Consider the following 26,094-nt stretch of genomic DNA (forward strand, 5'->3'; position numbering starts at 1 on the left):
TTAAAAAATGGTTGTTGATTGATCATGCTGGGGCTATTAGAAGCACATTATATATCTATATCTATCTATCTATCTATCTATCTATCTATCTATCTATCTATCTATCTATCTATCTACCTACCTATCTATCTATATATCATCATATAGGCAAAAATTTCTCTCTTTTTCCATGGTGTTTTAGGGGACACCTAGAACCATGAAGAAGAACCTGTGTGTTGACACATCTTTACTTCAGAGGGGACAGGTGTATCTTGCTTTTGAGTAGTTCTTCTTGCTCCTTGGTTTTAAAAACTGGGGAAGTGAGATTCAGGTTTGAGGCTTTAAGATGAGTGCATTGCTCCTTCCAACCTTGTGGAGCTCACTTTGACACGTTGAGATGGAGACTTCCCCTGTGAGGTAGTTTCTACCTGAGAGTAACCGCTGCCCCCGTGGGTGCCCCCCTCCCCTCCTGGGTGATGAGCAGATTATTGGCCCTGTCTTTAGAGAGGAGAACTCTGAAGTGAGATCTCTATCCAAGGCCTGGAGCTCTTTGAGAATTCTTTCCTTCTTCCCTGGGAGGGAGGAGCAGAAGCATGGAGATGGTGAAGGGAGTGGGGGGGGGGGGGAGAGGGGGTTGGAGGAGATGGGGAAGAAAAGGAGGAACAACTGTAAAAAATGTTAATTTATTAATCACTGAATATATAGTAGTTCATCTGAAATGCTGTTGCTATGCCAACACCCTGGGAGTTTATTTTCTTAATCCAAGAGAGGAGAGCTCAGTCCCCTGCTCCCCTGCTGTGTCATTTGAATATGCTGCTGCCACCATGGTATCTGTTTTAAGGGGGGGGTGATGATAACAGGCAAGGGAGGGAGGAAAACTAGGCTAAACCACCAAAGCAGTCAAATGCAAAGCAGTAAGAGGCCTTTCTCAGTACGACTTAGTAAAAATGACACAAATTAATATACTCTACTTAAACCAGACCAAGATTAATGGTTCTCTTTCAGTGCAGCTTAGCCCAACTGTCACTCGACAGGCGTTTGTCGGACAAAATCAACACTAATCAACATTTATTCGTCTCTTGCCCTTGGGTCTGAGGAGCGCACGCGGGCTGCACCATTCTCCCGCTCATCTCGCCACGCTTTTCACCCTCCATCCAGCTTCGCCATATATCACCCTTCCTCGTTGTGCCGCTCCTACTACGGATCCACACGCTCAGCTATCAGGGTACATTAGAGGCATGATAGATTTTCTGTTTTAATTTACATCTATTATATTACAACATAACAGATTTTGATTCAGTGGAGACCACTGTCTCCTATAGCCAGACTCCTTGGGAGGATTTCTGCATTAACTTATTAAGGTTCGTTAGAATGCGGCTTCAAATAGACTCTCCTCTCTCTCTCTCTCTCTCTCTCTCTCTCTCTCTCTCTTTTTACTTTTCTCAGTTTATTTCTGAAGACTTGACTCCCTGTGTTGGGTCACATGGGAGCAGCCATATTTATTCCCCTGCTCCCAACCTTCATTTGTTCACTTATGGAACAAAAATGAAGACTGCAAGTTTTCTCTTACTTTTCTCAGTTTATTTCTGAAGACTTGACTCCCTGTATTGGGTTTCTATAATGGAATGGCTCTGGTCAGTTTTATTTTGTCTCTTCCTCTTCGTCTTGTCTTCAAGAAATTACAAGTGCATGGGGAACAGTGACCTTGATTGATTCTGTTACTTGTTTTCTTTTTTTCTTTTTCTTTTTTTTAATTGATGATCCAGAGTGGTCAGATTTGGTGGTAAAGAGACAGACTGAGAGACCAGGACATCTGATGAGTTCAGAAGAAGGCTGCCTCATCTGTTGGAGCTCAAACCCCTATTTGTATGAGTCATTTAGAACTTGGAAGTTTGAATCTACAACTCTTGCTTATACAGATAAAGACCAGAAAATTAAATAGCAATCTTTCCATTTGTTCATTTTTTCTTCTACTTTTTGTTACATCTCTGTCTCTGCATCTCTAGCACCAGCATAATCTCTTGCATGTAGCAGATGATGAATAAATGTCTTTTGTTAAAAAGTTGTGATTGGTCAAAGCCCTAGGGAGGCTTGCATTCCTACGCATGCTGAGCCACCCAGGCACCTGAAGGCCTTTGTATTTTCTAACTTGTCCTTTCCAGACTAGAATAGAGGTCTTTAGAGTACCAGGGGGCATTGAAAACATGGGCAGAATTGAGAGGTGTGTTCTTTGTGCCCATCTGTGCATGTGGCCAGTGGAGTTTATGATGTGTTAGAAGGAGAGCTTGATGCTTTCATTTAAGTTTCTTATTACTCAGCAGTAAAGTAAATGACGCTTAGTATAACTTTGCACTTATAGGACTATAGCTCAATTTAAAAAACAAAACTCCACCAACAGGAGTGGCTCTGGAGCATGCTTGTGCTTTGGAAACTGACCTCATTAATTTTAATGATGGGAAAAATTCTCCAGCTGGGGCTGAGGATAAAATGAGGAAAAAATTAAGTGAATTCTGAAAGGCCTTGTTTGATGCATTGAAAGGAGTCAGAATGATGTCTCATTTTGATTGGACTTTTATGGAGCAAAAATGAATATTACAAGTTCTGTCTTGCATGCATTCCCGACATGCATTTAAGGTAATAAATAGATATTTTCTTTTAACATACAGTGAAAGAGTCCAGAAAATAGTATATTTCATTGATACCATTGAAAGCCAAGCCCAAGGCAGACACAGTAGATGTTTGACTACTTCTAAAAAGGCTTCTGAATGCTAAATGGGCTAAAACAAATGGTACTTCCAAGAAAAGCCTAGATTCTAACAAGCAAAAAAAATGCATGATATGGTGACTGAAACCACTGTCTGCAAAACCAAGATATGCTAGTTCAAATACTTGCTGGGACACTAGCCTTGGATACCTCAGTTTCTTTATCTGTAGAATTTGAAAGAATCTAAAGGGGAGCCTTATAAGTAGCCATGCTTGTGAAAAATCAGGTGGTACATTTACCTTAAACTCAAAATAACTGATAAAGTTTGTGTCCTCTCTTTTGCAAAGTCTTCTAAGTTCTATTGGCTGTGTGAATGATCATATTTTAAGTATTACTTGTAATGGCCAGTCGACAACTAGTTCTTGTCCAGAATGTTTAAAATGCCGTTCAAAAATAAAAAAGCTAATTGAGCATTAACAAAGTTGCTTAGATGATAACAAAAAAAAGGACCACTCTTTCCAGGTCTCCAAGTTTCTGACCATCCTCTTTGGCAAGGTCCTCTTTGACAAAAGACAAAGATGTAGGCTTTTGCATCCATCAGGTATGGCCCCAGGTGTAGTCAAAACGGGACTTCCTGACTAAGTAGAGCCATCTGGCTCTCAGTGGAATGTAAGGAGGGTGTCCATTAATAGTTAGTGTTTCCCTTGAAATTCATCCTTTTCCAGAGAAAGCTTCAAGACAGAAGTCAAGGGCACTTATGTTGCTCCTCAGGGGGTGTGTGTATGTGTATGTGCTGGGAAAAGCTGGTGGTTGCCAAGTAGCAGGGAATGGACATAATCGTGTTACCTAGCAACAGCGGTAGCGTGGTCATTTGCGCCTGTTTCTACACCTCTTCCTGTTTTGTCTATTGGAAAATACAGATGGCTTCTGTGAATCACTATCTGCCTTGACCACAACTGATGGAGGAGAACATTATGCACGTGGTAGATAAATACAGAGGTGCCTTGGAAAATGTCTGTCTTTCTGAGCTGTGTAGGACAGGGTATTTAATTCTCCATTGCGTGAGTTGATTTTCTTATTTATTTAAGACCCTTGTACAGCACCAGGGTGACTTTAAATCAGAGGAGAAGACTCATGAAAGGTCTGGACTCCGTGGATGGATACAGCCTGGGCTGTACCTGACAAGACTTTATCCTGCATGGGTGAATAGGAAGTCGTCAGGTTTTCTGATAAGAATGAGAAAGAGACAGAAAGAGAATGTGGGACGGGACTGAGAAAGAAAAGAAGAGCAGAGCGTGACTCCTGATTGTTCATCAGGGCCTGAGGAACAAAGCAGTCGGGAGAGATAAATGCAACCCAACTCTGCTGGCTTGCCCTTTCTCAGAGCTCTGGCTATCACTCCTCACACATGACACTTCTCAATGAGGTCACCTGCTTGCCTTTTTCAAAGCAGCTCGCTTGGAGGAGGCCTTCAGAATATCACAGTGTGACAGGCTGCTCTGGACCACTGTGGCAGATGTGCATGGATGGAGGGGATTAGAGTGAGGTCTAAGGGGTGCGGGGAAAGATGGTTCCAGAAATTGAGGTATGAGTTGAGATAAAAAGAGACAGAGACAAAGAGAAAGAGAGAGACACAGAGAGACAGAGAGACAGAGAGAGCATCTTGAGTGTTTTGGAGATGTAGTGCTGGGTAATGGCTGCTTGCCACTTTTCCTGTTGGGAAGAAGAAAAGAAATCTGTGGCCATTTACATTCAGCTGGTCTTCTGTGAGGTCCAAATGGGGCATTTTTCTGCTTTTTTCTTGTCTCCTTCCCCACAGTCATGAAAATGAAAAATACTATAAGAAACAGGACAGTGAAGGATTGTGGGTAATTCTACACATATGGTACTTGCTCAGTTCCCATTTATTTTTCATCTTAGCAATAGACTTTTTCTTCTACTTGGGTTTCTTTTCAAACTATGACAACTTCTACCCAGAGTCTAGCAGTCATTAATTTTTAGTGGTTCCTTTTATAAGTCTCGTGGAAAGGGTCATGGGATCATTATGTTCCTTTTTATAGATGAGAGGACCCAGGAACATTACCTAAGTGATTTGCCTGGTTGGTACAGAGAAAAGATGCAAATTAATGTGTGAGAAGGTAGACAGAATCATAGAAAAAAAAATCAGTCAGTCCATAAGCCTTTATTGCTTAGAGCCCTTAAGATCTAGAATCATTTTGGAGAGAAATGGAATATTGTTCCCAGAATAGGATTCCCAAAAGGAACCAATGTGAGGAAGAAGTCTGCCTGGCACAGGGATATTGGAAAGTGAGAGTGGAATCAGCACAATCTGGAAAGGGGTAAAGCATGACCTATTGGGCCTCTCCTCAAAATGGAGGCCCTGAAAGGAACTCATTAATGGGAGGAGGAAAGAGAGGTAAGACGGCCCCTAAGAGAACTCTTACCAGCAGTTATTTTGACCTTTAAGATGATGCCCTCTAGAAAGAGTTGTGCTCCTGCAGTTAGTTATTCAGAACATTTTAGGACATAGAGTACCTCCATCTCATTCTCATATACTTCATGTCGCATAAATCACAATCTTTTCAGATCTCAGTTTCCTCATCAATAAAATGAGGGTATTGGACTAGAAGGCATCAAAAGTCTCTTTTCAGGATCTCAGGCAACCTCAACATATATTTTTAAAAATGCTTTTCTTCCTATTCCTGTTGTCCATTTATCTCCTTCCCTGACTCCTTTTCGAGATCTCGGTTAAGAAAATGAGTTTTCTTTAACACATTTGCCAAATAATATGACCTCAGTTGTAGGAAATAAGAGGAGAAATATGATCAAAGAAATAGGGAAGCTAGTAGATGGAGAGATTTTTTTGAAAGATGTGAAAGATTTGCTCACCAGTGCCCTTTCATAGAGGTTCTAAGAATTTCCTTCCTTCTTTAGTGTGTAAGAACTCTAAAACAAAAGAGAAGGTTTTTAACTATAAATGAAACAACCCCAAAAATGGGGTGAGTCAGTGAACTTTAGTTTTTTCAGAAAAATTTACACACTGACTTTGATTTTGTATAATTATAACTTTTCTTACTTGTCTACCGCCTTCTCCAAAGGAAATAAGAACAATTGTGATCTTTAATTTTCAAAAACAAACAACAACAGCATCAACAACAAAACCCAACAATGACAAATCAGAAAAATCATAATAAAATGAAATAAAACAAAAAACCTGGGAAACAGTTTATTTCTACTGCAATAAAGTAACTTGATTGATGTGTGTGCAGAATACAATGCTTATATACATGTGTGTACCTATATGTTATGATATGTATATTGTATGTGACAGAAAAATCACAGCAAGGACATACATGTGCATGTTTGTACAAACACTTGCACATCCACACATAATGTATGTTACATTTTTGCACATAATATTTATTGTGCTATGGTATTTTTCTCCACCATTTTATCTAGAAGTATTTGAACTGATTCCTTAGTTAACTAATTATATCTCTATATTGTATAATTAATAATAATAGTCACTATTACAATATCATATACTTGGTCCTTACTTTAGAACTTAGGATATTTTCTCAAATTTCTCATTTTATTCCCGTCTCTATGAGGAAGGAAGGAGTAAGTAGATGTTACCTTAATGGCAGTGAATATAGTTTAACCAAGAAAGTGTACAAATAAACACTCATAACCTCAAGTAAATCACGTAATTTCCATTGCCTCAGTTTCCTCAAATGTAAAATGAAGTGATGGCATTCAGCGATTTCTATCTAATGGTCCCTTCAGCTCTAAATCTATGTTTTTATGAGAACACTAAGGTTAAGTGAGTTGGTCAAGAGCATAGAGTTAATAGGTGCTGTGTTAGATGTAGCTTTCAAAGCTTTTAGACTCTCAGTGATTTACTCTGTTTATCAGCCAACTATCTTTGCTTATGTTTGTTCTAGACCTCAGTGAATATTTCTCTACTTTGAAAGGCAAAATAACACAAATATGACTTAACAGGTGATTAACATTCTTTTGCAGAAGTGCCAAGGAAAATGGGCAAGGCTGTTAATTTGTCCAAGTGAATAATAGGGCAAGCTGGACCCTAAGGGTTGTTAACCTTGCTATATGAGGTCCATTGTGCTTAATAGATGCTCAATAAATATTTGTTGATTTGATTTTATTGTGACCACAGTAACTACATCCATTTCAAATCAGCAGGGATTTATTGACCATTTGTTGTGTGCCCCAGAAAAGCCCGGCCTTGTAGATGATTCAGAAGCAGTTTAAGACGTGACTCCTGCCCTCACAAAACTGCTGGACTTCTCTCAACTAGAATAGACTCATTTGGCCATTTAATACCCAGGTATAACCACAAGCATTGAATGTTGGAAAGGATCACATGATCTTCATGGACTCTCAAGGGAAGCCACTCTTCTTGGAAGGTGGCAGGACTAAATTAGAAGGCAACATCTTTTCTTTGTCCCTGACCTCCCATGACTAGAGGTTAGGGTAGAAGATTGAGTTTTTTTTTCCTGCAGTGATTATTATTTTTTAAGATTAAACCATGAAAACAACTGATTGATGGATTACTAATGATAACTGGGAGGTCCAGGCTGAGACTTCATTTCATCCGCATTTTTCACCAGGAGCCACCTGGGTATTAATTCTGCTGTTAATTTTGTTATTAGAGTTCCAGCCAAACAAAAGGAGATGGCAAAGCTCGAGGATGGTTTAACCTTGATAAAACAGTGATTTCACCAAGGATGATGTTCTCCCATCTATCTTCATCCATCACGGTCCTCCTGAAATATGCTAATGAAGCCCACAGATAGGAAGGAGTAGAGAGCAGTTAAATGGGGCGTTGCAGATTCTCACTGTACGCCCACGACAGGGTGATGCTACTAACTGTCCAAATTTAGTACAGGAAGTCATACAAATGCTGACTCAGTTTCAGGGTGTGTGACAGAAGATACTTCAGGGGTTCTTTGTAATTGAGAAATCAGGGGGAAAACTTGGGGGGTATGTACAAGAGTAGAATAGAGAATTATGGGAAGGGTTTCTCTTGTGTTGGTCTTGCTCACTGTATGGTCAATCCATGAGATGTGAAAGAATAGGAAAATCAGAACACTGAAAGAAATTGTTCTTAATTGTCAATACCAGGATGTACCTTTGGATGTTTTTATGATCCTCAGACAGATGTACATTGTGAAGATATCAATATCAGTGCTCATGTACCTAGATGCAGTGTTCTGTTTTTGATTGGGTTAATGAGTAGCTCTTGACTCCCAGACCTTTCCAATTAGATTGCAACTAAACAAGGATCCCTATAAAGGTCTGAAGCACCAGGGAAAAGCTGTTTTGATGAAAAGAGGACAAAACTTAGAAAACCTGAGTAGAAGTTAAAATAATACTTTTTTTTTTTTTTACCTTTTGCATACAGTAAGTATCTAATAAATGCAAGTTTAGTGGAAGGCAAGGTGTAGAATATATAAAATTATCAAGTAGGTCAACTTTCTGGACTTTCTGAAAGCCATTCCCACCAATAACCTATGATTCTAGGTCACCTTCCATCTCTCTGACTTTGTAGGCTGTCCCCCATGATTGAAATATTTCCCCTCCTCATTTCAGTCTTTTAGAATCTCTGGTTTCCTTTAAAGATCAAATTAACTACTGTATCTCTCTCTCTCTCTCTCTCTCTCTCTCTCTCTCTCTCTCTCTCTCCCCTCTCTTTCTCATATATACATATACATATGTGTATATATACATATACATATATATATATATGTATATACATATATATATATGCCAAATACTATAATCTGGTAATGAAACAGTCCATGCCCTCATGGAGCTTACATTCTAGGGGAGACATAGCATAAGTGTCCATGTAAGTAAATTCAAAGCAATTTCAAGAGGAAGGTGATGTTAATAATTGGCAAAGGGAAAGTGTGTGTGTTGGGGACTGTGATTAGATACAGAAAGACCTTGTGTTGGAGGTGGCAACCTAAATGACCCTTGAAGGAAAATAAGAATTCTCTTAGGTGGAGATAGAGTGGGAGTCTTTTACTTCAGGTCTTGGAAAATAGACATTGTGTTTGAAATAGCCTAAAACCTTGCACAGAGGCAGTATATATATGACAAATATTTTAAACTTACTTTTATGTGACATTCATAGTTGCACAAAGAACATGCTCAGATTTTGGTCAGTTGATCTCTCCCTAGACAGTTTACTTTGTGTATTGTGTTTTGTGCAACATGAAAAATACTCAGTTGTTCTGCTTTCCATATATTTGAGTAAAAAGTCATTGTGCGTTTTGTAAGGGGATGGGTCATATTTTCTAATCTTATCATTTGATCCCAAGTCAAAATAAAATAATCACAGAAACATTTTTTTTTTTTAATTTTTCAGATTATTTACTGAACCATTTTTGTTTCCTATCAAGTCAGTAGGCATTTTGTGTCAGGTACCATCCCAAGCACTACTGATTTCTCCAGATCCATACTAACCCAAACTAGATTACACTGAAGGCAAATAAAATTATAATAAAATTATATTTTCTTTGTTACTAGACTAGCACATAGCATTCTTAGACCTAACCAGGCAAGTAGCTTCCTACAAGTCTGCATTAATCCCAAGTCAGTCTTCCTCAAATGTAGTTGAACTCTCAAATGTGTAATGAACTTCTGATATCGCTGTCTTTATATCTATAGAGTATCAACCATGACCTAGTTTGGGGATAGGGCAGGATGATGATTGCTAAGAAAGGAAGAGGGAAGAAGAATTATTTTCTATATTCACTAAAGATGTTGAGATAAATCAATTTTTTGAAATAAATTGAAACTGAAATTCTTTATTCTACTATTAGATCTTGATTGTGATTATTTATAATAAGAGCATCAATAATAATAAAAATAAGACAAGTTATTCATAAAAATAACACTTTAATAGATTGTGTCTTACCAAATTTTCTCAAAAACTCCAAACTTTATAGATTGGAAAGCTGTTGAATTACAGAGATATAGCAGGAAAAAAAAATTAAAAGAATGTAAAAATACATGCTTTCCTCATTTTTTGCTCTGCTTCTGCTATTGCAATTTTTCTCAAAGAGGTTTTCTTTACTTTACAAAAGATAAGCCTACATCCCAACATTTCATCTAATGACAGAATTATAAAATCAAGCCAAGTATTTTATCCACTTCTGTAGGAGTCTGTGAGATTAGTAACATAAAAGAATAACTGAATAGTTGCTGTCCCAGAATATTTTCTATCTAACCTCTAACAGATATAAAAAGAAATGATGATGATAAATAGTTCTGTACTTAGTATAGTGTCTGGCACATAGTAGGTAATTTACATATTGACTGATTGATAGCTATTTATTGTGTTTAAAGTTTTATAAGCATTATGTGTGTAGTGCTTTGAAAGGTCTAATGGTTAAAGGCCTGCAGCTACCAATGAATTGCATTGGGTCAGTATCTTGCCAAAACAGTAACATTGGTCCCTGGAATCAGCTGGACATCCCACACGGCCAAGCAAATCTGTCTTTTTAAGCTTCTTTTCCAGTTCCCATTCTAGGAAAGTTGATATACCATAAATCTTTCTCTTAATAAAGCAGTGTTTCACATTTGACTTAGGATTTGGAGTGGACTTGAGGCTCCTTTTTCTGTAAATGCAACAGTTGTTAATCATGGTGCATTAGGTGATGTATATCTCTCCTTTGTTTTTAATACAAGGGGGAGGAGAAGGGCTGTAGTGATCCCTTCTCCTTTCTATGGGGTTTGGTGTCGAGGTCATAGGAGGTGAAAGGACTTTAGATTACCCAACCTTAGGAAGGGCCCCATGGTCTCCTAATAACAGTTCAGTCCCTTGTCCCTTTGGGAAGATGAAATCATGAACCCAAGGTGTCAAGCAGCAGAGGCTGGACCTTTTGGCCCCTATCTGTCCTGGCTACATGGGGAGAAATAATTTTGCTACCCTTCCTCTCGTCCTTCTGTCACCATGCTTCTGTTCCTGATACACTGGGGGGCATTAACTCCCTGCAGGGGGAAAAAAGTTCACAAAAGAAATGAATTATGCATATGGAATTCATTTCCTTGATGAATAGGGAGTCCTTACCAACTCCATGGCTGCTTGATTTTAAGGCAAAGGGAAAGGGAAGAAGTGGGGGGAGGTATGAGGTTGGAGAGTTTCTTGAGATTAAAGAGAAAAAGAGTTAGGGAGAAGGGAGAGATAGGAATAAAATGACAGTGGAAGGATTTAGGTTCGAAATGTTTCTAGTTCATTAAGGGCTGCTTTGAAAATATTATATAGCCTATTATTCACAGGCACAGACTACAGAGACAAGGGCATCAGACATATGGGGACTGGGTGAGGATCTTAATTGTGCTTCGATAAAATTGGGAAGGGGGCAAACCAAACTCTATTAGAGTATTTGAGTGAAAACTGGTTTATTTTGGGAGAGGACTGGGTGGCACTTCAGATTTTATTTCCAAGTCTGGCCCTTATTTCCAGCCAGTTCTTTCCCTCTGGAGATGGCATTTCAGTTGGAAAGGCAGGACAAAGGGGAAAGTAAGGAATCTCAGGAGATACCCAACTGAGTCATTGTTTACAGCTCTTTTTTACAGCCTTATCGATATGCTGAAAGTACCAAGATTGAAAATGATCCATCCAATGTCTTTAGTTCATATAACCCCAGGAGCAGATTATCTACACGCCAGATTTCATCAACTACAATGGGAACCCTGACTATTGTCAGCTCTATAAAAGGATTCAAACTATATGAGGTTTTGGAAAGGATTTTATAGACCCCTCTGTTTTCTACCATACCAAAGACCAGTGAATTCTTCCAAGAGACAACTTGGGTAAAGAAGGAGCCCTTGCTAGCTCACTTTCTCCTCTTAATACTTTTTGGAGGCATAGAGGAGTTATAAAGAATCAGGGAAGATGAAGAGGGCAAGGAAATGTTTCCTTTTTATTTTTTGGCATCTCTTTGCAATTAAGTTTCCATATGATTTTTGGGAAAGCAATAGACTCAGGTTTACCTTGGCTTTGACACTTAATGCTTAGTTTTTGCTGATCTATATAGAAAACCCTATAACTGCTACTTTGTTTGGAACAGTTTTACAGTTAAGTCAATAATAAGAGTCAATAAACATATATTAAGTACCTACTATGCACAAGACACTTCCTGAAGATCCTTCCTATAAGAAAAGCCTTGCTCCCTCCATGTCCAAGGATGGAGGGTCAGGGAGAAGAGGTTGAAATACCTAAAGAAAGGCAGGGAATGAAATTAAGGTCAAGATGTGGCTTTAAAAGTCATTTTAAATTAACAGTGAGGCATGCATATTAAGACAAAGCAAAAACTACTATTTAATGATTGTCCTTGTGATTAGTGATTTGTTTAGATCATTCCTTTTTCACATTCAGTATAGCATCTGGACAAGTCACTTAATATTTCTGGGCAGATTAGATGACCTCACAGGTCCCTTTAAATCCTAATCTATAATCTTATGAAGCACATTGATATATTTAGATTCAATGTCCCTTGTTTAACATGGTTACCTAAAGATCTTTGGATTTGCATTCAAAAGACCTGGATATAGATCCTAGGTTTTTTTTTTTTTTTTGTTTTTTGTTTTTTTTACTGATAACCTGTGTGACCCTTGACAGATCACCCTATGTTAGGACTGGCCATAGGACAGCACTTTGCTGCATTACTACATTAGCTCATATTTCTACATTGCTTTTATAATGTTGATAAAGTACTTTTCTTATACCTTGAGTAGCAGGCAAGGTGTATAAGTAGAAGGAACTGAAACACATATGTACCCTGTGTAGGATCAGTTGCTACCCAAAGTTAGGAGGTCCCAGCTTCAAGTATAGAATTCCTCTCCCCCCAAAAAATTTTTTTGATGATTTTTTCACTAATAAGCTGTGTGACTTTAGGACCTTACTTTCCTCATCTTTAAAATGACAAACTTGGTCTTAACGACCTGGGAGGTCATTATCCTTACACCTCTGAATTTCTGTCTTATTGTTTGTAAAATAAAAATAATGATGCATATCTTGCCTTCTGGCTTTCTCTATTTAGGTGCTCTATTTTGGTCCCATGATTTGGCTCAATAATAATTCTGTCCCTTGGGTGAAACTGTAGTGTTGTCTAGGTTCAAGGACAGCTGAAGGATTTTCTTCAGAGTATCTTTTGGCTTTTGATCATGTCCCTTTGTAGTTTAGTCATTGGAAGCTATCCTTAGTGAAGATTCTTACTGTGAACATAGCATAGTTAAAGGAGCCGTCCAACCCAAGGCCTTTAAACAGGTTGGAGTTGGAAAAGTCAGAAACTTCAGCTTTTCCTTCCCAGATTCATTCTTGAGATACCTTGCCTCATTGACTCACAGATGGTTAGAACAGAAAAAAATGAAAAATCTGTGACCCAGAATTCACTTGGTATAACCATTCTCTTTGATAATATTATAATACTCTCTCCCACTACAGATTTTTTAAAAAATTGATCCTTTATTTTCTTTAATGTAAAATACTTCATATTTATGAAAACTTTTCCCCAGGTCCCTTAAAGTAGATTATGAACTAGTCTTTTTCATTTTCATAATATCTCCCTCAGGGAAGTGGTGACTGATGGGAAAACTGAGGAATAGATTGGATATATAGCACCTATGTCCTCCCACCTGGGAGAGGTAGGCTGGAAACCTAGTTAGTGATACAGGCTTCCTTGCTCACAGGGAGAGCTCTAATTCCCAAACTCCATGCATTTTTATCGGCTGTGTCCCATGCCTGAAATTGTATTCCCTCCTGTCGCTTAGCTTCCTCTATTTCCTGTGCCAGTCCTTGGCACATATTAGGTACTTTATAAATGTATATTGCTTTGACTTGACTCAATTCGTGGTATACTTGCATGTGAGATGGGTTGATATGGTAAGAAATTATCAGTCATCTCTTCGTTTTCCCTCACATTATTAAACACATTTTCCTTTGCAGCTTCATTTGGCCATCATTACAGGAGAGCAGATGAGAGCAGGTCATGCTGTGGGTACAAGCTTGGAGGAAGAGATTCTACCTATCTTTCCATCCCCTTGCCCCAACTTCATGATATAAATCATAGCAGCAACACATAGCAAATTCCCTTTCTGCACAAGAGATGTTTGAATGTTCCCCATTTCTAGCAACCTTATGGGCTGAGCTCATTGGAATGTACCTCCAAAAGCCATATTACACTGGATCAGTTTCTCACTTTGAAGTTTGACTTAAATCCAGCTCCCAAATCCTCACTCTCAAGAACCCCCTTTAATGCTAGTTAATAAAAGTCTGGGGCCTCTTCTCCTCCCCATTAACATAGTGCTGCCTTCAGAGGTGCTTTTAAAACCTGACTAGAAAAACCCATGTCCCTCAAAGGCAGCTAGGTTGACTTTTAGCAGTCAGGACCTACGGAAAACCAAAGGACTGGGCCAACAAGTCCTGGGTCTCAAGTTAAATTCGAGGCTGAGAGAACAGTCAGAGGCTGGCTTTGAGGAAGAGGACTAGGTGAACTCTTTTTCCAAGTGTGTTGAAATGTTAGTTAAGTTAGGGGAAAACAAACAAACAAACAAAAAAAAAACTATAGCAGGACAGATGGTTTTGAAAATTAGACCTAAGCAGCCAGCTTGTTCTTATATGATGGGAACCTATCCTCATTTCTTCCCAGAATAGGGTATCATTTCTAAGTCATGAATTTGTAGTCACTAAAACATAGATTTGAATTGTATTCCTGGCAATTGCTATATGTGTGGCCCTAGGCGATATCAGTACCAGAAGAGCTTCAGAGGTAATATAGTTTAGCCCATCCACTTTACAGATGAAGAAACTGGCTTCCCTAACGTCACATGACAATTAGTAAAAATAATAACAATAGTAGCTAACATTTATGTGTTACTGTAGACCGGCATTACACTAAGTGCTTTATAGTTATTGTCTCAGTTGATTGTTACAGCAATAGATAGTAGTTATTATTATTCCCATTTTACAGATGAGGACATTTTGGCAAACAGAAAGGTGGTGCAGTGGATGGAGCACCAGCTCTGAAGTCGGGAGGATCTGAGTTCGAATGTGGCCTCAGACACTCAACACTTCTTGGCTGTGTGACCCTGGGCAAGTCACTTAACCCCAATTGCCTCAGCCAAAAAAGAAAAAAAAAACGGAAGGAAGGAAGGAAGGAAGGAAGGAAGAAAGAAAGAAAGAAAGAAAGAAAGAAAGAAAGAAAGAAAGAAAGAAAGAAAGAAAGAAAGAAAGAAAGAAAGAAAAGAAAGAAAGAAGAAAGGAAAGGAAGGAAGGAAGGAAGGAAGGAAGGAAGAAAGGAAGAAAGGAAGGAAGAAAGGAAGAAAGGAAGAAAGAAAGAAAGAGAGAGACAGAGAGAGAGAGGGAGGGAGGGAAGGAGGAAGGAAGGAAGGAAGGAAGGAAGGAAGGAAGGAAGGAAGGAAGGAAGGAAGGAAGGAAGGAGGGAAGGAAGGAAGGAAGGAAGGGAAGGAAGAGGAGGAAGGGAGGAAGGGAGGAAGGGAGGAAGGGAGGAAGGGAGGGGAGGGAGGGAGGGAGGGAGGGAGGGAGGGAGGAAGGAAGGAAGGAAGGAAGGAAGGAAGGAAGAAGGAAAGAAGGAAGGAAGGAAGGAAGGAAAGAAGAAGGAAGGAGGAAGGAGAAGGAAGGGAAGGAAGGAGGAAGGAAGGAAGGGAGGGAGGAAGGAAGGAGAAGGAAGGAAGGAAAGAAGGAAGGAAGGAAGGAAATAAGTGACTTGCCCAGAGTTTTCCACACCTACTAAGTGTCTGAGGCCATGTTTTGAACTGAGATCTTATTCTAGGCCCAGCCCACTATTTGGTGAGACCCGCTCTAAGTCTCGGGTCTAGCCTTTCCTGCTGCCTTTCCAGTACTTGAGATTGTCTCCGGGAGTTTCGGAGCCTCAGTAATAACAATAGAACCCCTAGGACACGGAAAGCCCGAGGCTGCCTGTGGGAGCACGGGGGATCCAGGTAAAGCACTTTGATAGCCTTAAGGAGCTGGGTGTATAAGGATATCACTGAGGCCTGTATGTTGGAGGCCGCAGTCCGGGGGGTTCTGAGTCTTTTCCCTCCCGTTCCTTATTGAGAGAAGCGGGAGTGAGAGGCCACCGTCTCACGGCCCAGCGTCACTCACCTGCACGTTTGGCGCACGGATGTGACACCGGAATGAGGCAGGGCCGCGCTTTCACCAGGGCCAGCTTGGGGACGCCCTCGCTGAAGTTCGGGAGCCTCTGCGCTCGGAGGGGAGCTTTTTCCCCACCAGGCTGGGGCTTCTCCCTCCCCTCCCCCTTCTCTCCCTCAGACCCGCCCCTCCACGTCCCCCTTCTTCTGCCCTTTCTATAACCAGTTGAAGAGCGATGCTTTTCCCGGGACTGGGGGTGGGGGGGCACAGAGCAAGCCCCTCAGCCCCGCTATCACCGAGAGAAAACGCCGGGGGCCGGGGCGCGCAGCCTTCCTCTCTCAGGCCATTTTCCCCCCATTTCCTACACGCACCGTGTCTCTGAAGGAGAGTGATCAATTTAGTTTCCGGCCAACATTAAACTGATAAATGGAATTTGTATGTAAAACAATGATAATTTAATTGTATTTTCTTTCCCTCGGTTCCCACTCCCCACCTCCCCACTTCCCACCTCCCCTCTTTCCCCCATGAGTCGGGGGGCTGGGGGGGCCGCTGGGGGGCGGGCGGGGGGAGGACTCGCAAGCTGTCGGTGTTTGCATTGTGCGGACGGGGAAAGGTCTCTACCTGACTCATTTTGTCCCCCTTTGCTCAGGGCTGTCACCGCTGACAGTGCTCATGTTTATTTCATCTCGCGTGGTGGCTGTCTCGTTTCCCTATCCTCCGATGTCATTAACGCACAGAGAGCAGGCCCTGCAGTGCTGAGCCTAATGAATTCCGCTGTGGCTGCGCGCTCCCCACCTCGTTACGGGAGCTCAAGGTGTCAAATTAAACCCTGCCTGAGGAAAGGAGAGAGAGAGGCTGGGGAGGAGGAGGGCTGGGGGAGGGAGCCGCAGAAAGGGGGGCCGCAGGGGGAGGGGAGGCAGCCCCGAAAGTGGGGCTTCCCCGAGGCCGGGGACTGCCGCTTAACCTCGGGGAGAGGCCCGGGCGAGGCCGGCTGCGGGCATCCCCAGCGCCCGGCTTCTTCCAACCCTGACCGCGCTTTCCGAGGCCCCTCTCCGGTGGGCTCGAGGTATCGTCCCCGCTTTTATGCAGATCCGGGAGCTTACAAAGGGGAAGGAAGGAGAGGGGGAGCTTCCTGGGCCTAAAGGTGGGGGAGAGGATCCCCGTTTTGGAGGGAAAGTAGAGGTCTCGTTATTGAGGGCTTTGGAATCAGCTACAGGAATAGCTTCGGAGAAACCCCCCCTTAAAAACTTCAGAGGGATCTGTTGTGTGCGTGGTCCTCTCCCGATCTTACACTCCAACCTAGGAGGAGGAACCTAAAGGGGCTCGGTGGGCTTGTAATTTTCAGATGGAGGGAAAAAAAAAACAAAACAAAAAACAAAACAAACAAAAACAACAATATTAAAACAAACAAATAAATAAACAAAAAACCAAACCAAACCAAAAACAAACTAGTGTCACCAGGTGCTAGAACACTGCTCAGGCTGGAACTCAGGATTGGGGGGGGTGCTATAAGACAAGCTGTTCATAGTCGTGATTATGGAAGGTACCTTTTCTCTCTCCCAGGTTTGTGTAGAACAGAGGAGAGGCCGTTTATAGAAAATATTTAATCAACTCCCTGGTAATCTTCTAACGAGGAGGTAGCCCGACTTCTGACTTTCGAGGGGGACACCTGTGTCCATGGTCCTTCCTCTGAAAACACTGTCCTTGTGACTGGGCAAGTCAACAGTTCTGCGGCCCAGAAGCAGCTCAGCTCTTGACATTGTTGTATAAAAATGTGTGGAATTTTTACTTATTCTGTGAGTTTCTATGTGAAAGTCTAAACCAGTGGTCTTCAAACTTTTTAAATAGGGGCCAGTTCACCGCCCCTCAGACTGTGGGAGGGGCGGACTACAGTTAAAAACAGAAACTGACACTGTCTCTCTGCCCCTCAGCCCATTTGCCATAACCCGGCGGGAGCATAACCGTCCTCATCCCCCTATCTAGTCTGTGGGCCGTAGGTTGAGAACCCCTGGTCTAAACAACCCGCCTGCCTTCCACCTTCAAATAAAACGAAAGAACAACAAAAGCCTCTGAAATTTCATTAAGGACTTAAAACAAGTCTTGGGGAAGAGGAAGTAGATCATCTCAGCTACTGAAGAAGGTTTCACCACTGAGAAAGATGCTTTTTCTAGGGTGGAGGCAGGGGAAGAGGATCAATCAATATCACTCCTGTAATAGATGAGGAAACAGATCCAGAGAAGGTAGGAAAGTTATTTGCTTGAAGTCACACCTTTGGAAGGGACCAGAACTAAGATTCAAAGTCAGATCCCAATCTGATCCTGCTCTTGAGAATTGCCAGAAAACTTTGAAGTTTCCACGAAGATCCATCCATGGAGAGATGGAGCCTGGTGAGGCTCAAGGGGTGGGGGAAGTGGCCTATCATATATCTCAGATGGCAAGAGGGGCTTGGCTGCCCCAATGTTGATAAGAAAATGGATATTCTTGGATGAGGAATATGTGTAAATTAATCTAGAAGTGTGTATGGAAGTATAAGCGACAGTATATTGGGAACGTCAACATGTTTTTTGTCTTTTTGGCCTTGGCAGCAAGCTCCCTAGGTGCTTTGAAATCTAATCTAAGTCAGCAACCATTAATTGTCTACTTTGTACAAGGCACTGGGTATGCAGAGACAAAGTGTAAAACAGATTCTGTTCAGAAGTTTACATTCTGGGGGTGCTTATGTCACACAACACATAGCTATAGTAGTAATAGGTAATATATTTCTTATTTTGTCTCTTATTATAAGTGTTTAATAAATATTTGTTGAATCAAATGAATTGATTTATACATTTCTTTAAGTGGGAATATCTTGGATATGTGACAATCTCCCCAAGCATTCTTTTTTTTCTCCCTCATCCTGAACAAAAGTAATCATAATAATGAGTAATAATACTTAGTAATGCCTCACATTGGATGGAAATTTCTAATTTACAAATTGTGGCCTTAAGTAATCTAAGTTGACTCTTACATTAACCCCTCTGCTCAACTGCTTTGTTACCACCATTTCCACTCTCATTTTATAGAGCCACTGCTATGCAGCTTAACCTTTGACCCATGATCAGTTTTTTGAAATGATATTAGTATAAATTTTCTTCTTTGACCACTCAGGACTTTGGGATAGTGTCACCTCTGAACCTTAGCTAGATTTTAAAAATTGCAATAGCCTAATGAGTCCCAATTCATTTTCTCATCTGTGAAATAAAAGGGTTGTACTAAACAGTATCCAGTGTATTCTTCAGCTCTAAATCATATGAACCTGTTTAGTGTTACACCACCCTATATTATTGTTTGATTTTAATTGCCTTATGACATTTATTAATCAAAGACTTGTAACATCCATGAGTATAGAAACTCCTTCCATTGAACACAACCTATTTGTCACTGAGTAGCCTAAAATTCAGAAAATTTAAATGATCTGTCTATGTTCACATAGCTTGAAGTGTCAGAAGGGGGATCTGAACTTTGACTCCAGGCCCTATATTCTATCCATAATCTGGCTGCCTCTCAATTTCAAAATGAATTTGATTTAAATTATTTCTGGCCTCATCCTAGAATTTTGGAGATGAATTGGGATTTTCATAAGAATGGAGTTGGGAACCATTGGTATAGAAGTTACAAGAGTGAGAAGCGGGAGTCAATTTATAGCATCTCTTTCATCACTGAGCAGCATTTTAAATAACATATATCAAAATTGTTAAAAATTTTTGTGGCTTACAAAGAAGAGAAGCAGGGAAATCTGGATTTCTAGGTCTGAACTTTCTCTTAGATGAAGCCAGTTGTGTGTACTTTGTAATTAGGCACCTATGTGGCACATGGTAGGGAAGCTTTAGATTAGAAGAAAAGAAGACCTGAGTTCAAATCCAGCCTCAGAGAAACTGTTGAAGTGAATAATAGATCAAAGCCTGTCTCCTATCCTTACCCTATCCCATAGCTGTCAACCACAGCTAAAAGACCATCCATCCTTATGCTAAGAATATAATTGCAAGTACATTCCCTGTGGTGAAACTGACCCTACACTAGGCCAGAATTGGTAGAGCAAAATTGGGGAATCTTCATCCCATGGGTCACATTTAGCTCTCAGCTTGAGTTCCTTTTAGTCTTGAATAAGATTGTTCTGATCACAGACACAGTGAGCTGGAGACTATTTTTCTTTCTAGTGATCTGTTTATTTAAAATAGAGTTTCTGAATCTTTAAGGATAAAGAGCAACTGAAGTTCTGTGAAGAGGAATTAATAACTGAAGCCCTCAGCCTTAGTCAATGATATGGCATGACACTTCAGACTCAGCCAACAAATATCAAACAACAGATATTTATTGTAGGCCTATTTTGGGCAAGGCATTGAACCAAGTGCTAAATTCAGTGTGCCTTTTTCTTTCTTCATCTGTGTGTGTGTGTGTGTGTGTGTGTGTGTGTGTGTGAGAGAGAGAGAGAGAGAGAGAGAGAGAGAGAGAGAGAGAGAGAGAAAGAGAAAGAGAGAGAGAGCACAGAGATAAAGACATACACATACAGAAAGACAAGAAAGAAAGGCAGAGAGAGACAGAGAGGATAAGAAGGAGGAAGAGGAGAATGAGGAGACAGAGAGAGATAATCAGAGTTAGTCTCTTTTCCTCCCAAACTTCAGATCCATCTGTCAGATGGCCTGCTGGACATCACCAGTTGAATTTTCCTCTGTAAATTCAGTGTGCTTGAAGAAGTACAACTTCTCTTTTCTGTACAAGTCTCTCCTTCTTTTGACTTCTTTATTACTGCTGGTCACACTGTACCAATCACTCAGCCTCAAAATCGTGATGTTATCTTTGACTTTTCCTCCTCTCTTATCCCTGACATTCAATCAGTTGTCAAGTACTGTCAATTTTGCCTTCAAAATATCTCTCTATATATGTTCTAGTTCTTTTTTTCCTGAACTAATTGAAAATTTGGTTCTGAATGCAGTTTCTATATAGAAACATTATGTTCTTTTCCTGTGCTTTTTTCTTCCTTTTTATTTTCTTCCCCTACATTTTCAAATTCTTTTAAATCTGCATTTTACAAACATCAATTAAGATGAGTATTTTCATAGAACAAAAGGATTGCCCAATGTGGTCATGAATTCACTCCCAGGACTGCTTGCTTTTTCCTCCAAGTATATAATAAATTCAACATGAAATTTTCAAGTATGCTCGCTGTTTCTTTTTTCTTTTCTTACTGACTTTCCCTCTGTTTTCTTTTATGCATTAAAAAAACCTATTTAAATACTTTGCATTTCTCATTTTTTTTCATTTTGATCATCTTTTGCCAATCTTTTCCTTTTCCCTAATTTTTTTGTATAATATATTCACAGGGTAGCTAAGTTCATTGGCCATTTATCAAAATGTATGCTTTTATCAGGAGGTGGATAGCATTTTTTGTCGCTAATGCTCTAGAATCAGGGTTGGTCATTGCATTGGACAGAGTTCTTATGTTTTAGTTGTTTGTCTTTGCGACATAACCATTATTGTATATAGTGTTCTCTGGGTTCCATTTATTTCCCTCTGCCTCATTTCATAGGGAATGTGCATCTGAAACGGACCCTTTTGTCATTTCTCAAGGCACCATAATATTCCATTATAGTCATATTACCATAATTTGTTCAGCAATTTCCCAGTGGATGGGCTCCACCTTAGTGTCCAGTTCTTTGTGACTGTGATTCAGAAGCCAACTTACCAAGTACAATTATGGGGAAAGCGTGATTTCATATTAGTTCATCGGCTCAAATCTAGGAGCCATATTTCAGGAAGGGCATTAAGAACTGTCCAGAGGAAAACAAGAGGGATGATGAAAGGCCTCAACATCATACTAGATAATAATCATTTAAAGAAATTAGGGAGAAGACACAGTGGGACAGGAGAGCTGTCTTTGAGTATTTGAAGGGTTATCAATGTGGAAGAAGGATTAAGTTTGTTCTATTGTCTTCCTAGGGCAAATCTGGGGATGATGGGTGACAGTTGCCAAGAAGCAAATTTATTGACAAGATTCATGTTCCTGAGTTCAAATCCGGCTTTAGACATTTACTAACTGTGTGACATTAGGCAAGACAAAAATTCCTCTTTGCCTCAGTTTCCTCATCTGTAAAATGAACTGGAGAAAGAAATGGCAAATCACTCCAGTATCTTTGCCAAAAAAATTTCCAAATAGGGTCACACAGACTCAGATGTGACTGGGAAAAAAAAGACCAAACTACAATAACAAAAAAGAAGCTGCTATTATTGATTACAAAAAAATGGTTAACTCTCTCCAAGGTTTTATAGATCTAGTAATGCGACTATATACCTATAATTCTAAGCAAATTTGTTTTACATTTTCTTCAGGATGGTAAGGGATTAACATTTCTATTATTATGACTTAAGATTACTTTGAAAAGTATCTGCTTTATGATGTCCAGGGATCTAGTCACAATGATAGAATAATATCTCCTTGCTAGTTAACAAGAAAATCTACTTTTTGATAGAATTAATTAAACCACATAATTTATTGATATAGTTTCCCATTTAGTAGAAATATTATAAAAGCTAGGTTAGAAGAAATATTTCTAAAGCTCTGACAGAACAGATGAAGCTCATGTAGAAACCAATGATCACCATCATTCAGTGTAAACCAGTTTTTACATTCAACTTTGTTAATCATTTTACATATAATTGTGGTTTTGGCAATAATTAAGAAATCAGAGAATTGGCCATTTTACCAGAGTTCTCTTTCAGGTCATCCAGGGTGGTGGAATAGATGGAGTTGTAATTGAGAACCTGGCATTTTGTCTCCACTGTTCATTGTGTGTTGCTTAGCTGTTACTCTAGCTGATTGTTAAATTTTCACATTATATACACACACACATACACACACACACACACACATTGGGAAATTAGCAAATGCCACATTAGTGATTGCTTGTATGTAAAAGAATTTTTATATGAAATTTACTTATAAACAAATGAGAGCTTGATTTATTGTTTTGTTGATTATCTAGGCTTAAGAAAGCAGTGGCAAGAATGCTAATAATAAAGATTCAGCTTAAAAGTGTGTCTTGGACACATTCACCCCTCCTTCCCTCACCTACAAAAAGCCAATCATTAAACTTTTATTACCACACCCTAATTAGGCAATTCATTAAACTACCTGGACCTATTTTTATATTTGTGAAATGAGAATTGGAATAACTGATTTCTAAAATGCTTTCTGGTTCTAGATTTTATGAAATTGTCAGGAGGACTTTACACTATAAAATGAAGGCCATGAGCGATTTGATAGATGAGGTACCATTTTGGTTAGAATGGTAAACTTGGAGTTGAGGGTCTAATAAGCAGTCAGGTCGGGATCTGGACCCACATCTTTGCCACCTCATGCATTTCTCATTGCATTTTATTATCAATGAGGCAGCCAGGTAGAGCAGTGGTTAGAATGCTGGACCTAGAGTCAGAAAGACTCATTTTCATGAGTTCAAATCCCGACTTAGATACTGACTAGCTATGTAGCCCTAAACCTGTTTGTCTCAGTTTCCTCAGCTGTCAAATGAGCTGGAAAAGGAAATGGCAAATCACTCCCCATCAAGAAAACCCCAAATGGGGTCATGACTGAATTAATTCAGCAACTAAAAAGTGTTACCAATATCTGAAATGTTGGAAATGTAAAGATATTGAAATAAAGTCGTGTCATTTCAATGAATGGGGGTGGTTCCACCCACTCAGGCAAAGACTTTGAAGCCCCAGAGATTCCTTGTAGATTTGCATTAGTGCAGAAGATGATTTCTAGATTCCTGTCATTACTGGAAAACTCTTGATTTGAATAGTAGATGGTAATGAGTGCCTGACTAACACCCATGTTATCTTAATGTATTAAAGCTAGATTAACTGAAATAAAAATCAAGTGAAATGAATGCCTTTATGTAGGATCTGAAGATCAGATTTACCTGAACAACAGAAACAAGAGCATGGTTTTATGTTGATAAGACATGGTGGTATTGTGTGTGACTGGGAAAGCTGTAGTCTCTGAAGAATTGAGAATTAGTGTCACCCAGAGGGCAAAGAGAAGGGGTGAGGTGGGTGTGAGTAGGCTGGAAGAATTATAAAGCAGAGCAGAGTAAAAGGTGTCATTAAAGAAATGTATGACTGAAAAAGAAGATGGGCTTGCCTTGGGAGGAGAGCAAGCATGTACTAAGTGCTTATACAACTATTATTTCATTTGATCCTCCCAACAACCCTATGAGGTAGGTGCGGTTATAATTCCCCATTTTTGGTTGTTTTGTTGTTCACTTGTTTCAGTTGTATGTGATAATTTGTGACTTCATCTGGACCTTCTTGGCAAAAATACTAGAGTGATTTGTTATTCCCTTGTCCAGCTCTTTTTTATAGATGAGGAAACTGAGGCAAATTGGGTTAAGTGACTCGCTCAGGGTCATACAGCTAGTAAATATCTGAACTAAGGAAGACGAATCTTCCTGACCCCAGACCCTGCACTCTGTCTGTCCCCTTTTTATAGCTCAGCTAACAGAGGCAGAAAGAGGTTAAATAATTTACCCAGGCTCACATTGGTAGTAAAGATCTGAGGCTATAGGTCCTCCAGGATACAGGCCGAGATCCTGACATGATCCTTCACTCATCATGTAGCAGGCCTTTTTCAGCCATGATACCAGAGTTGGGGATGCAAAGATAAAGCAAAAATCATCCCTGTCCTCGAGGAGCTTACATTTCCCTAGAAAGATATAACATTTATTCTCTCTATATAAATATAATACATTCCATATAGAGACATATAATACAAAAGTACATAAAATACAATGTATATAAATGAGTAGAATTGAATTTGAGTAAGTAGAGAATATTAACAATTAGGGGATCAGGGGAGCATTTATTAAGCCCTGATGGTGTGAAATGCACTGTGCAAGCACTGAGCCTTCCCGAGGAGATAGTTGAGTTATATTATGCTGATTATTACTTGGTCTGTTTTTTCCCCCCATCTGTATATGCAGTCAGAGAGCTATCTGACTTTTACTTTGATACTGCCATTGAAAGAAGAAAAAAGGGAATTTTCCTTACCTTATGTAGAGACTCTATCTTACTGCCTTTCAGTAATTTTTCTTGTTCTGTGGCTTTATCGACCACCATGGTCTAAGCCTGTCCGACCTTGCATGCTGTGAGGAAAAGAAAGGTGATGGACAGACAGTCCCAGAGTTAAGCAAACTCCTCGAGCTGCTGCCACTCCGTGCCTTGTCATCCCGTCATTCCAGTGGCTTTCTGGGAGGCCTCCGGCTAAAGAGTCTCTAGCATGTGCCTCTCAGAAGCACTGGTGTCATGGCTGCAGCATGTGAACCAACTTCCCTTGCTGTCAAGAGTCTTCTAGGGCAGGTAGGGAGGCTTAATGGGATGGGGGAAGAGAAAGGAGAGGGAAGTGAAGGATGAGGAAGCTAAAGAAACAGCATATATTTATGCTTAACCTTGTTACCCACTGTTTCCATTTCTAATTCACCACTGAATTCACAAGTTAGTTATTTCCTTAAAGAAGAAACTAAAACATCAAAAACAAAACAATATACCAGTCCTATTCTAAAGCTATCTGGAACCCTGATTCTACGGCCAATATTTAATAATTTCAGTAAAATGGATCCCCAAAGCCAACATCATTAGCACACGAACCTTCTCTCTCTCTCTTTCTCTCTCTCTCTCTCTCTCTCTCTTCTCTCTCTCTCTCTCTCTCTCTCTCTCTCTCTCTCTCTCTCTCTCTCTCTCTCTCTTTCTCTCTCTCTCTCTCTCTCTCTTTCTCTCTCTCTCTCTTTCTCTCTCTCTCTCTCTCTCTCTCTCTTTCTCTCTCTCTCTCTCTCTCTCTCTTTCTCTCTCTCTCTCTTTCTCTCTCTCTCTCTCTCTCTCTCTCTCTTTCTGTCTCTGTTTCTCTGACTCTCTATTTCTCTCTCTCTCTCTCTCTCTCTCTCTCTCTCTCTCTCTCTCTCTCTCTCTTAATTTTAATGATTCTTCCAGATAAAAGTGTGGATTTGGCCATGGAAAATTACTTTTTTTGGCCACCCCTCTGGGAATTTTCTGTAGCTTTTCCCTCCCTCTATCTTCCTTATTAGATAACGACATACTTCTTTGGCATTAGAAATAGAAAGATTACAACTTCTCCCCATAGGGTAGCTTTCTTTTGAGAGTTTCTGAATTCTTCTATAGGGAACTACATGCATCCTTTATAAGGATGTTAAACTTGTTCCAGAATACCATTGAA

The 26,094-nt window shown here is 40.0% G+C and overlaps 1 protein-coding gene and 1 long non-coding RNA gene across 3 annotated transcripts in view; one reads left to right on the plus strand and one right to left on the minus strand.

The window, feature by feature from the left end:
• Positions 1-26,094, plus strand: part of PBX1 (PBX homeobox 1) — a 310,501-nt gene that overhangs the window by 86,794 nt on the left and 197,613 nt on the right. The gene's annotated exons all lie outside the window — the stretch shown is intronic.
• On the minus strand, positions 1,550-25,035 carry LOC141541894 (uncharacterized). Its single transcript, XR_012481934.1, has 2 exons — positions 24,915-25,035; positions 1,550-4,779 (listed from the first exon to the last, which is right to left on the minus strand). It is a non-coding gene; the product is annotated as an uncharacterized LOC141541894 (long non-coding RNA).

This window comes from Sminthopsis crassicaudata, chromosome 4, assembly GCF_048593235.1.
Source record: "Sminthopsis crassicaudata isolate SCR6 chromosome 4, ASM4859323v1, whole genome shotgun sequence".
Classification (NCBI taxonomy): domain Eukaryota; kingdom Metazoa; phylum Chordata; class Mammalia; order Dasyuromorphia; family Dasyuridae; genus Sminthopsis; species Sminthopsis crassicaudata.